We start from the raw sequence: 9,446 nt of genomic DNA, 5'->3' as shown, positions 1-9,446 counted from the left end.
CACGTGGGCCAGACACAGACAAAAGGTAAACAAACATGAAGACATGACAGCTGTAACATGGAAGTCAATAAAAGACAAAATACAGAGATGAAAGTAAGAGAACAGGAGGGGGACGCTAAAGGAAACTAATAAACCTGAGGACATTTAAACAAAACTAGAGATAAACATAATACACAGGGAAAACAATATGGAATGAGAATAACTCATAAGCACAGGGAAACCAAAGTATATACACAGACTCTAGGAACATAAAACTCAAAACGATGAATAAATAACAAAATTCAAAAGACTACAAGACAATGTGGCTCGATGGAAGCTAAATAAATACATTTAAAACATTTACAGAAATGAGGTGTGGCTCAAGACTTTTGCACAGCACTGTATCTGTTAATTTCTAGTGTGCATATTGAGAGTTACTTTCTTCCACACTGAAGTGGCAGAGATGGTTTGAATAGTAGGATTCTCCTTCTGGTCTGTTTCATATTCATCAGGCTGGGCGAGTATTGACAAAACTAAATCACACTGACAAGGAGCAAAGTAAATCTACAGAACAAAATGTGCCTCCTGCCTCTTCCCTGACTTTGTGCCTAATGAGAGTCCACACATTGACTCAGGCCACTCGGCTCTATAGGAAATTAATGGACCTGGTGATGACATCATTTTAATTTGGGCCCTTGGCCTCACTCGGTCACGTCAGTGTAGTTTAGGTGACTATAGGGTCTAATTGGTTTTGACAAAAGCACAGACTGGAATGGCGGCGGCGGTGAAGCCCGTTTGCAGTTTTCACACGCCCACGTGTGATCACATTTCTGCATTAGCACTAAAGTAGTTAAAAGGACAGATGTAATTTTCCAAGGCAGCAATGAGCGAACACATGATGACATTTCCAATGAATACAAGCAGGTTTGTCCTGCTGAGACGGAACAATTCGCAGAAGAGTTTAGCTCTCGTGTCACTAAAACTGAACTTATAAAACTTTATGCACCTAAAAGCCCGTAGTCACTGCATTAATAACAAAGGAGCATTTACACTGTGGCTGTGGCTCACATAATGTTTCTGATTAACAGTGATTAACAGCCAAAATATTAAATTTTTAAAGTTAATAAATAAAAAAAACTAGTGATGCATGCTAGCATGTTCACTAATTATTTAATCTGAGTAAGTGGTGATGCTAAAACAGGAATTTTGAACTAATGATAATGGTGATGATGTGGAGAGTAAAGAGAATCTCTCCATTAAATTTCACAGAGATCCACCCAGGATGTGGCATTTCACTCAAAAACAAATTTCAACCTTTTGGTGGCACTGAAGGATTTTTTAACATATTGGAGATTCGTACCAGATGTGATGGCAAACCATCCAACAGTTTTTAATATTTGAGACAGAAAGGAAAAGCATTTGTGCACAACAGGGGTTTTTAGAGCTCATCCTGGGTCAACACACCTGAATCCAATGATTCGTTCATTACCAGGCCTCTGGAGAACTTCATTACATGTCGAGGAGGTAATTTGGCCATTTAAATCAGCTGTGTTGGATCAAGGACACATGGAAAACCTGCAGGACTCTGGCCCTTGAGGCCTGGAGTTCCGACACCCCTGATGTACATAATAGATCTCTTAACCCTGTAGTGCAGGGGTTTCAAACTCCAGTCCACCAGGGCCATTGTCCTGAAACTTTTCCATGTGTCCCTGTCGCAACACACCTGAATACAATTAGCAGATCATTAGCAGGAGTATAGAACGTCACTGCATTCTGAAGTGGCAACCCCTAATCCTACTCAAGTAAATTTAAGTAAATTTAAGTGTTTGGAAAAATATACTCTTAAAAGTACTTTTATTGCACCATGTTCATTCACTCATGAGCTGATCAAACATGACTCAAATGGCTGAATTGCCACCTCAGCGTAAAGTCAAGTTCTATAGTTTTGCTAATGACCTACTAATTGTATTCAGGTGTGTTGCAACAGGGACACATGGAAAGGTTGCAGGACACCGGGCCTCATGGACTGGAGTTTGAGACCCCTGCTGTAGTGCCACGATCCCCCCCCCCATGTCCTCTCAGATTCTTTCAGTTCTCCTCTACCTGTTTTATCTCTGTTCTGTCAATCATGTGCATGTGTGTACACATGTGTGCGTGTTTGAGAGGGTGTAACTATTAACTCTGCTTACCCCTCCTAGAAGTGGGCATGGCTGCCCCAGTATTCACCTGAGTCCTATTTAACAGGAGTACATAACCCCGGTTCTTCCTCTTTATTCCTCGCAGGATTGTTAAGTGGCTCAGTGTGTGTGGTGTGGAGTAATTCTGGCCTTTTTGTTTGATACCTTGTGTTCTTGTAAATGCCAAAACCTTTTGGACCTGCTCTCCTCTGTCCTGGTGTGCCTGCCTGCCTGCGCCGCTTCCGGAGACACCTGCCTGACCCACTGTCGCTCACATAGATTTACCTGCATCCCTCCCAGTAAAAACATCAGCGGGAAAACAATTCCACCTGTGAAAGTGACTCAAACCAACCTGAGAAAACATTTGACCCTTACTTATCACACCACCATGTGGTAACTGGACTTAAACCTACAAAAAGAAAGAGTTTGAAAATCAGCTTTCTGAAAAACTGTGAATTGTAACCAGTTGTGAATTAAAAAGTCCCAAAGACTCTCAACATTTTCCAGCACATCCAGGATTTGGGTCTTTTGCTCTGCTCGTGACATGTGAATCATAAACCACTGTCAGTGATGGCCTCAACCTAACCTAACCCTGTTCCATTAGAATATGTAAATGCTTTTTCTTTTAATTGCTCTTCCAAGTCTTTGAAATCAAAGGAAAAACATTATTATTCATATACTATATAAGACCAACTTGCCATGACTCACAGTTTCAAAGAATGATGGTTTATCTTATACAATGCCTTAATCAGCCCTGTAGTATATCTTCTATCTGAATCTGTTTTAGAGCTTAATCCTCCTTGTAAGCCAGCTTTCTTCTGATTGGCTTCCTGTCACAAACCAGAGATGACCATATTAGGAATATCTGCTTTCTCTGACATCATACAGAGGCAAGAGTACAAAAACCTGTCTGAAATGGAGCATTTGCAGAAGTCTGAAGTCTGAAGTCTGAGCTTTTTCTTGACAGATTTCTTGACAGCCTTACAACTCATTGAAACGATGCTTAATTTCTCCTGAAAAACGAATGAGCAGTTGTCTCATGTAGACCTGAATGCCTTTATTATGTGACAGAGCAAACCAATGGTGTAAAATAGTAAGGAAATGAAGATTTGTTGGCATCCCCAAAGAGACTATGACTCTTTACATTACCATCATGTTTCAAGCTAAATGTTTAACCTCATAGGTGCCTTCAAGCTTTTCATGAGCCATTCGGCCTGTGCACCACACCAAACATGGACCAGTGAAGGCAAAGGGCAGAGCTGTCTGAGGAGCTCAGGAAGAAGATTATAGGCATCAGTGATAAAGGTCAAGGCTATAGGACCATTTTCAAGGAGCTTCATGTTCCTATGGCCACAGTTGCTGTTATTATTAAAAAGTACAACGTTCATTGAACTGTAGTCAGCCTCACAGGACATGGATGCAAGAGGAAATCCCAGGTTCATCACAAGGATAGTTCAGATGGTAGAAAAAGATCCAAAGAAACCAAGTTGAGCTCCAAAGTCAAGGTACGTCACTGTCTGTGCACAATGTATTATGATATAATATATATATTTTAATGATGATCTTCATGGAAGAAGATGCAGGAAGAACACAAAAAAAGCCAAGCTGGAAATCGCCAGAACACATGTTGACAAGCCCCAATGTTTTTGGCAGAATGTCGAGACAAAACTGGAGCTTTTTAGTCCACCCACATCCGCTCACTTTTTACAGAAGGAAAAGTGAAGCTTTAAAAGAAAACCTTGAACCTGTGCAGGGCACAAGTCTCAAGACTACCCAAGCATCCTGGAGGGAAACATATTGCAGAGTGTCAGAAAGCTCAGCCTGAGTCAGAGGTCACGGGCTCTGAAGTCTGAAGATTGCTGTGTTGAGACGCCACCCTGAGACAGCTTGAGCAGCTCGCTGAGGAAAAGTGGGCCAAACATGTTGGCAAATGCAGACGTCTCATTGTGAATTACAGAGATCACTTATTGGCAATGATATTAAATTAAGAGTACCATCTTTTTTGTCCATTTTAATTCTATAAAACACTCAAGCGAATCAGTAACCAAAAGGAAAGTCTGATTTGTGTTAAATGGATTAAACAATAAGGAATGTCATTAAACTTGAATCTGTTTACATTTTTTTCAGAGATAGTCATTGCGTGTAGGGATGGGTACCGGTAGTAACCAGACAAAAAAGCAGCGCACATTTCGATGCTTTATTTCGGTGCTTTTTTTTTCCTGAGCTGTGATACACTTTCTTCTTCCTTACATTTGTATTGGCGGTTGGCAAACAACTGAAAGGTGCATTACCGCCACCAACTGGTATGGAATGATACACTTTAGATTCTAGCCAATCATTTTACGTTTCTGAGGATAGTAGGCGGGTCCAGGTACGTACGTTCTTTTAGAGCAGAGCTACAGATTAAAAATGCCCAAGGCAAAGCGGTCAAAAGTCTGGCTGTACTTCACAGCAAAAGATGCAAACTCAGCAGCCTGCAACAAGTGCTTTAAGCTGATACTGTGCAAAGGAGGTAACACCTTAAATCCGATGAAACACCTGGCGATGCATAGTGTTTTTTTTTAGAAATGCGCCGTATTTGATAGCTTGCTGCGAGACCTCATACCATGCACATCTACTGCGGGTGGGTTGCCTGTTTTCGGACCGGAGTTTGCAACATCCCCCAAAAACCCGAAGAGGAGAGTCCTGGCCCCTAGCCCTGCCAGTGTAGCAGAAATGATGACGGATGATGAGGCAGCAGCAGCCGTTCTTCTCTGCGTGAGTAGCTTAATGTTGTACGTGTGTAATTGACGTTGAGTAGACTAACAACGTAGGTGAACTAGCAAACACCATTGTAGTTACATGCAGCTGTCTTCTTGTTTGATGGCAGATACTCCCTTCACCCTGGCCAAAAAGGCTAAAATGACCAAAGAAAAAGTGGAAAACAGCTAAACATGAGAGGTTTTTGGACAAAGTTTGTGTTTTTTTCCATTGATTAAGCACTGCTTCCAGCCCATAGTGATACCATATATGCCCTATAGCTGCAGAAAAGGCTAACATTGTTTTCTTTTTACAAAAAAACAGCTGAACATGAGAGGCTTTTGGACCAATTTTGTGTTCTCCATTTTTTTTAGCACCGGTTTGAGCACCGTTTAAGCACCGGCACCGCTTCAAAAGTACCGGTTTGGCACTGGTATTGGATAAAACCTAAACGATACCCATCCCTAATTGCGTGTTTGAATGATTATGTTTGGATTTGTGGGTCTAAAATGAAAAATTTGGGCTTTTTAGCTTTTCTTTTAGCTTTTGCAAAAATTCACATGTCGGTGAGATCTTAACACCTAACACACAAAGCATTCATTTATATCTGATTTTAAGTTTTAGAAAAAGTACACACACACACACACGCTTTAGGACAGCAGCCTGTTTGGCACAGTCAGACTGTGAAACAGAGAAACCACAGTTGTTGACAGTGGAAAGCTGCGTCAAACAGCTGCTTGAGCTTAAAGCATGTTGTGAAAATGACAGTGTATTAGCCAGCACACTAGCATCAATGCCACACAGCAGTGCCCAGTAATACAAAGTAGTATTTAGGACAACAAGCTGTGATATTAATCCATTATGCTGCGTCAAATCTGATGTACAACCCTGCGAACACTGACTGTTCACAGATGGAAACGTGTTAGCTACACTCGAACCGGAGGATTTGTTAGCACTTTAGATGAAGTTCATCTGTTAGAGAAGTAGCATTAAGAAGGAACAATAGAGAGACGGAGGCTTTGATTTTGATGGTGTTTCTTTTACTACAAAACCACTTCAGTTTTCTGGTTTAATAGCAAAAGTTATTCAGTCCCCGGAGGGAATGCACTTATCACAATTTTCTGCAAAGTGTAAGAGTTTGAAGGAGAGGAGAAAAAACTTTGACAATTAGTCTTTTTTTAATAACAAAAAATCTCAAAGGGTGCAGTGACAGATTGCAGAGTCAAAGACGCTATTAACAGTCACGTCATACCTGCACCGAGCCTGCAGAAACCTTTTTCTTCTTCTGCTTTCCTGCTGGTGCGGTGGGGAAACACAGTCTGCTCTCTCACCTGGCTGCCTCCTGCTACGCTGTGGCTCAGGTGTTCTAACTGGAAAATTACAAGTGACTTGATTTGTGTAAGTGGCTGTGATAAATTAGCTGTGTTAAGCTTTTGGGCACAGTGGTACTTGTTAGCCTCTTCCAGCAAACAGCTATTAAAAAAAGAAAAGAAAAGACACACTGCTCTGCATTTTACTGAAATACAAACAAGCAGCAGGAAAGAAATTAAATATGATTGGTTTGTCCACTGATTTTAATTTTTCCTTGCTTGCTAGATCATTAATTACCCCACCACATAAACAGTGTCTGAAGACCTCAGTAAATACGCTTTATTAGGAACCCGCAAACTGAACCTACGTTTTACAACAATTATCCAATCAGCCAATAATTTAGCAGCTGTACACAAAATCCTGCAGATACAAATCGAGAGCTTTGTGTAATGTTCACATCAAACATCGGAGAAAATGTGATCTCTGCGGCTTTGACTGCGACATGATCGTTGGTGCCAGGCAGGCTTCTCTGAGTCTTCCTGAAACTGCTGATCTCCTGGGGTTCAGTTTAATCTGAACGGTGCTAAAAACAAAATAAAACAGCCAGCGAGCGGTTGCTCTGCATAAGGAAACATCTTGTTGATGAGCGAGATCAGAGGAGAGCAGCTAAGCTGGTACAATCTAAAAGAAAGACTACAGCACCTCTGATAACAACAGTGTGAGCCAAATAAATCACCAAAGAACCAATCAGCTCCTTGATGAACAACAGCATTAGAGCATAAAAGTGTGATCTGTACAATGAATGTCATATAAAAGATGATTGAAGCCACTGTGACCTCACTAACCATCATCATTACAAGCTTTTTTGCCAGACAGCAGGTAGGAGATGAGTTTGACTGCAAAACCAAGGGACACTGAAAGAATTTGTCAGTCATTGAAGGGCCATAGTTTAGAAAATGAATGTCATGCAGCATTCAGTAACCTTGAAACTAGTGATAGAGGTCATGAACTTATCAGACACATGTTTACAGAGGTTGTAAATCATGCTAGTGGACCACTTTTTGCAGCCAGTGAAGTTAGCCCCTGCTGGCCATTAAAGAGAATACAGGCTCTTCCTCTGACACAATGTCAAACTTTTGTGTACAGTTTGTTTTGTATGGAAAATATTATTTATGCATGTGAAAAACTCTGTGTGGAAGTGAATCATAGTTTTGCACTATTGCCCCAAAATAAAGCAGAAAAAGCTATTTTGCCATCATATACTCTACTACACATGTGCAGTTTGACAACATCACAGCTACAATAGCTGCTCACACCAGAGTGTTAACACTATCAGCATCTCATCAGAGCACTTAATGAATGCCATGCTACACATATGGTGTGCATATGGTCGGCCAAGAAAGATGAAACAATCCAACAGTAGCCTCTGACTGGAATGATAACAATTAAATATGCCTGCCTCCACGAGGTTGAATCATTTTGCGAACTGCTACTGTGAGCATGCGCCAGTGCAGGATTGGCTGACGAGTCCCACAGTCTGGCTCGTGATTGCTTCTTTTTGGGCTGGACAACAACCAGCCCAACAACACCAACAACCAGAGAGGAAAGGCTGAGATGGTTTAGTGGATATATTGGATAAAGGATGTTGATTATGGAGCTGCCGGCCAGGTGGAAATAAAAAGACCTCAGAGAAGATTCATGGATGTAGTGAAGGAGGACATGCAGAGGGTTGGTGTGACGGAAGATAGGGTGGGAAGAAGGTAAATGATCTGGTGCGGTAACCTGTAATGTACAATGCTACTGGTGTTACCTGAAGAGAGGGAGTATGTGATTGGTTCTGTCTCTTTGTCTCAGCAGCAGTGTTGGTCAAGTTACTTGAAAAAAGTAATCAGTGATAATTACTGATTACTTCCCCAAAAAAGTAATCCAGTTACTTTACTGATTACCTATTTTCAAAAGTAATTAATTACTTAGTTACTTTTTAAAAACACGATTTACAACCTGAATAGGTGATAAAGTGATAGATCTTTCAGCCCAATTCTACTTTTTCTACATAATCCATCATACAAAATGTAATCAAATGGAAAAGTCTCTTTTTAAAACTTGTTTTATTAGTTTTAATCTTTTAACTTTATGCATCAAGCAAAAATTTAATTATATGCAACATTCTCTGACTGGAAGAAATTTGTTTAATATTTAAACCTATTTTCTGCACATTCCTGCACATAAAACAATTTTTTTGTGTGTGTTTACACTCACTCTTTCAAATAGATGCAAGTAAAACACAGCAGAAAATAAATAAAGTCAAAGACTAGCGGTCCCGTTGCTTTATTTTCACCTGTAAAGCAGGACTGTGCCAGGCGGAGGTTTACCCTAGTGCAGGTGTGCCGCAGCGGTCAGTGGAAGAATCCGCGAGTTTCTCTGTGAGTTTCCCATTACGTCATAGCTACTCGGTGCTTGTGCGGAAGTTTAGGGTTTTTTTCGCTGTAAAAATAAGTTTTCTTCCCACGCACAACGGACACTAATGTTTTTGTCACTTTTTATGGAATCAAACTCAAAGTAAGGTCAGTGCTTCCACGCTTTAAACGCTGCACACTCACATTCTCTCCCGCACTCGATATATTGTCCATTGTTGATCTGCACACAGCTGTTGTCACGAATGTCGCACTTGCTCACGTCACTGTCATGAGACATTCTCGCAAAAAAATCACGGTTTTAGTAACGCAGTAACGCAGCGTTCCTACGGGAAAGTAACGGTAATCTAATTACTGTTTTTGCAATAGTAATCCCTTACTTTACTCGTTACTTGAAAAAGTAATCGGATTACAGTAACACATTACAAGTAACGCGTTACTGCCCATCTCTGCTCAGCAGTGGAGCCTTCACAGTTTTCAAGATATCATTTCCAAATTTTGCGTGATGGTCGATACCAATAACAGCTCAGGCTGATTTAATTCTGGTGAAAATCAGATCAATGGATCTTTTATGGAGCGTCTTCAAACTACAATAATATTCTAGGCCTCGGAGGACATGAGTACTTGGGTTGGCTAAGCATTTGACCTTCACCTCCATTGTTGATCTTGAAAAAAAATGTCAAGAAACCATATTGAGTATATATATCATATGAAAGGGCCTGGAGAGAACTGCACAACACATATTTTATTTTTTCCAATATGACGCCCTATGAATAGCCTTTGCCCTTCGGGGGGAGTTGCACTCTGTTATATACGTGTGATTGTC

At 40.8% G+C, this 9,446-nt stretch overlaps 1 protein-coding gene across 1 annotated transcript in view; it reads left to right on the top strand.

The window, feature by feature from the left end:
* The first annotated feature begins 4,786 nt into the window (after nucleotides 1–4,786).
* Nucleotides 4,787–9,446, top strand: part of tmem132e (transmembrane protein 132E) — a 483,984-nt gene continuing 479,324 nt past the window's right edge. The window contains exon 1 of the mRNA XM_085173740.1: nucleotides 4,787–4,913. The gene's annotated coding sequence lies outside the window, so the exon portion shown is untranslated. The remainder of the gene's footprint in view (nucleotides 4,914–9,446) is intronic.

This window comes from Neolamprologus multifasciatus, chromosome 10 (assembly GCF_963576455.1).
Source record: "Neolamprologus multifasciatus chromosome 10, fNeoMul1.2, whole genome shotgun sequence".
NCBI lineage: Eukaryota > Metazoa > Chordata > Actinopteri > Cichliformes > Cichlidae > Neolamprologus > Neolamprologus multifasciatus.
The sequence above is the reverse complement of the archived record's forward strand: the minus strand, read 5'-3'. Positions and strand labels throughout refer to the sequence as shown.